The following is a 4611-nucleotide window of genomic DNA, read 5'->3' as shown; positions in this document are numbered from 1 at the left end:
CCTTGCAGCCAATAAAGTATATGGACACCTGATGTTTGGGCCATCCCCAGCAAACCCATCTCTCTTTTGGGAAAACCTGACTACTGTCACCAAGGTATTCCCCATTCTCTCTCTCTCTCTCTCCCTCTCTCTCTCTCTCTCTCTCTCTCTCTCTCTCTCTCTCTCTCTCAGAGACACTGGGATGCTGAAAATACATGCACTTGTCAATTCAGTGGTGTTCAGTAAGTGTCTCAGACACTATCCATTTTTATTCTTTTATTTTACTCTCCTGATTTGGTAATTTAAAATGACCTCTCTTTGAAATTGATGATTCCTTCTGTTTCACCTGGTTGTTTGAAACTCTCTACTGATTTTTCAATTCAGCTATTGTATTCTTCAGCTTCAGAATATCTACTTCATTAAAAAAATTTGTTTCTTAATAATAATTTCTTAATTTCTGTATTAATATTTGCTTTTATTTTAAAAATTTCTTTCTCTTTGTGGATATTCTGATTGTATTCATACATAGTTTTCCTAATTTTTCTCAATTGCCTGTGTTCTACTTTGGCTGAACTCAAGGTCTTTGCACTGAACTACGTCCCTAGTCGTTTTCATGTTTTAATTTGAGACAGGATCTCACTAAGTCTCTAGGCTGTCTGGGCTAGGCTCCGACTTGCAGTCCTGTTGCCTTAGCTTCCCGGAGTGCTGGGATTACAGGCGTAGACCACCATGCCTGGCTCTAAGATGACTCTTTGAATTCCTTGCATGTAATGGATAAATTTCTGTTTCTTTAAGGTTGGTTTCTGGAGATTAGGTTTTTGTTGTTTGTTGTTACACGTCTCCCTGTTTCTCTGGACTCTTTATATTTTTTTCTGAGACTTGGATATTTGAAAAAATAACCACCTTTTCCATCTTTACAGACTGGTTCCAATAGGGAGGACCATCACCAAATTTCTGGCTAGAGATTGTTGGAACCTCTCAAGCTCTCTCTGAGGATGTACTTCCTCGGGGCTTGCAGGTGTCATTTCCCAAGAGGTTTTCCTTTCCTGAGTTTGTAATCTCTTCCTCCTCTGGCACATTGCTGTGGTGCGCAGGTTTCCTGCAGCGAGCCATGTAACTCCCTTTTGTTCTTGGTTGCTTGCAGTGTTCCAGACCACACGGGTTTCACTAATGCTGGAGTTGGAAGAGAGAGGAAGCAATGTCTTTGCTGTCCCCTGGAATGTGGGTGGATGCAAGTTGCTCTTTTCCTTCCTTCTTGGGGAAGAGACCATGAGTTGGGATTTACCCTCAGTTTTGAGAAATTATGCCACCCTGGGTGGAGTGCTCGTGGGTAAGTGCAAAGGCTTTGCAGACATACTTCAATGCAGCTCTTTTGGGTTTGCATCTACCTAGGCCCTGAGACTCGCTGTCTATTTCCTGGAGTTCCCACAATGGCAGTTGGGTTCACACAGTGCTGTTTATTGTACCTGTGGGGCAGCAAGTACTGGGGCTTCCTCTTCTACCTCCTTGCTCACACCATGTTATAGACTTTAGTTTGCTTTTAAGAAGATATTCTGCAAACTTTGTTGGATTTCTCAGATATCTCCCTTGCCATGATCAACTGTTATTCCCAGCTATGTTCAGGAGAAACTGAGTAAGACAAGAGATGCTGAGCCAAGGTTGCTTCAAAACCAAATATTTAATGGAGCGGTGTGAGCCCTGAGCCAACAAAGACCGATTTCACTGAGACAGAGCTGAAAGAACAGGTAGAGAGGATGATGACTTCAGGGAGACATGCAGTAAAGCACTGATCAAGGTGAAGTCATGCAGGAACAAGAGAGACTGTAAGGGAGCTCCAGACAGAAACCAGGACCATAGAATGTGTCTAAGCGAAGAGTACTTTGAGCAGAGTACTTCATGTAGCAGTGCTTACTTATTCAGAAGTTAGGATAAAGGTTGTGGTTCATACAAATATTAGAAAATACAGAAAAACCAAAAGAGAAAATGAAATTGTTCAGAGTCCCATGACTATATGGAAATCTACACTGTAGACCTTAGAGTCTAACTCTCCATAGCATTGTCTATATGTGTGGTGTGATTATGTATAAATGTATGAATGCGAATGAGTTTATTCAAATCACACTTTATTACACATCTTAGTTACTGTTCTCTGGTTGCTGAGACAAAATACCTGACACCCAGAGTTAAAGAAGGAAAGGGTTATTTAGCTCACAGTTTGTGGAGCTTTCAGGTTGTAATCAGCTGACCCCAAAGCAGAGTGGCACATGGCAGAGGGTAACAGTTCATGGTGGAGGAAGACAGCAAAAGCAACAAGAGCAAAAAGGGAGGCGTGAGGGAGCAAGCCTCTTTCCCTCCCTTGTATTATATGCAGGCTGCCTGACCCAGAGCAGGTGCAGCACTCACATCCATAATCCCAGCACTGAACCACGAATCAACCAAAAATTCTAGAAGCCCACTCTGTGACTGAATGAGACTTTGGGGGGACATCCAGACACAAACCATAGCACACCATTCCCTATCATGAATAGTCATGTCATTTGGGTGAAATTCATCAACTCAAGCTCAGGAATTACATGGCATAAACTGATCAGTGCCCTGCATGCTCTAGTGATTACCCTCTCTAGTATGGTCCATGACTACTTCCCTCCCACTCTGTCTCTTTCTTTCTCTCCCACCCCCCACTCTGTCCCATCATGCTCCAGTTAAGTGCCTTTCATGACAAAAGCCATCCTACGTTTGAAGCTGCCACAAGTTACAAAAGAAGTGGAAAGAGAACAGAAAGGGGCAAAAGCCACGATCAAATACAACCTGCAACCACGCTTCAGCTCCCTCTGGATCAGAATGTTCGTGGGTTTCAGAGGAATAGTTATGATGATAAATCCTTCATGTAGCTTTCACCATCTTTATTGAAAGCTATAATACTAAACAAAAATGCACATAACATAAATGAACACTGATCACATTCTTATTAGGTAAACATTTGTAGGGAACAGCAGACTCTATAAAAACTGCACCAGCACCATGTACATTTTCATAGTTACTGCCTTTGTTTTCCTTTTTAGTTTTGTCCTGTATATTTGCATCCCCGAACGTTGTTGTTTTGTCCTGTGTGACTGTGAAGCTTATATGAATGGAGTTATCCCCAGTTGCTGTGTGAATTGTAGGTTCTTAATTTTCATTTCAGGGAACATTCTTAGGAGCTTGTCAGAGTGCATGTTCCCCTTTTACTGTTCCTGAGCTTGGGGGTTTTATGAATAATGCTTGTTTGTCAAGTCCCAGTATACCTCCTATGTGTGTGTGTATTGCATGTCTGCAAGGAAAGTATCCAGGAGGAGAGGCAGAGCTGTGGAAATGAATACTGCAGAGTCAGCATTTAAAATAACCTACCTCGTTGACATTTTGGGGCCAAGAATAACACAGGGGAACGTTACTGGGGGAAGTGTAAATTCCACCAATTCAGAAATTCAAGGACCTGTCTTGATAAAAGAATATGCAGGGTAAATGCCTGGGTTTTTCTTGAGTAATGCCCAGCATCATACACCCAGCGCTGCTGTTGCAAATGCTAATGGGCTATTGAAATACAGTGTCTAATATCCTAAGCTGATAGCTTCATTTAGAATAATCTAAATACATTTAGAATAATGTATTCTTTGCAGGGAGGCATAAAATTCGAAGGAATTGGTACGCTGGAATGTATGCAGAGGAAACAAGCTAGAATGACTAAAGCATAGGAAGAACAATGTGAAAAGTTTTCCCAGGGCAGGTTTACCCTAGAAAGGGGCAGTGATAATGTAGTATCTTTCATGTAGAAAAAATGATTACACCTGTTTTGTTATCAGTATGTCATTGACCTCGGGCCAGTGGATGGTGCTGGGGAAGTTTGTTTTAAGGTATACTTCATATAACTCATGATTTGATATAAAGTCAACCTTACTAATTTCAAAGAAAGGAAATGGTGGCCATACAGTCTAAAGAGGATGCCCTCAAAGAGGTTTTCCAGAGAAACAGGAAGAGCCCCTGACCCAGAAATCTAAGATTCCGAGTTTAGATGATGATTTTTTAGTCATCTCAATATATCATCCTGTCAGAAACTGGAAAAGTTCACAGCCACACATAGGGAAATCCTGATAACCTTTAAAACATTCTACCCAAAACATTTCTGTGCTTCTTGAGCAGAGAGGTATTTCTTAGTCCTAAATTATTGCTTCCGTTCACCATGTGTGATGTGAGTTAGACCACTTCACCTGTTTACCATGAGAATAATTACTACTTGAAAAAGGGGGTTGAGTCAAAATAAAGGCAGAAGTAATCCCCAAGGACAGAGAATTAGGAAGCAAAAAGTTGGGTAAACTCACTGCCATAGTAGGTCTTGCCCTGGGTAGAGTTCTAGATTAGTGCATTCAGAATAACTTGATACATAGGGACAGGAAATTCAGTAAGGCTGGAAGGGGAAGTGTTTAATTGACATAAAATTATTTAAAATGTTTTAGGAATTTAATGATTGATTTAAATTTGAAAAAGTAATATAATTAAAAATTTCTATCAGCTCAAAAAATGCACAGAAATTTAATGATGTACCTTCAAAGTGATGCTAAAGGATGGAAGGAAGGAGGAAGGGAGGGAGGGAGGGGG

The sequence above is a fragment of the Chinchilla lanigera genome, unplaced genomic scaffold, assembly GCF_000276665.1.
Source record: "Chinchilla lanigera isolate Chin_1 unplaced genomic scaffold, ChiLan1.0 scaffold00003, whole genome shotgun sequence".
In the NCBI taxonomy this organism is placed as follows: Eukaryota; Metazoa; Chordata; class Mammalia; order Rodentia; family Chinchillidae; genus Chinchilla; species Chinchilla lanigera.
Note: the sequence above shows the minus strand (reverse complement) of the source record.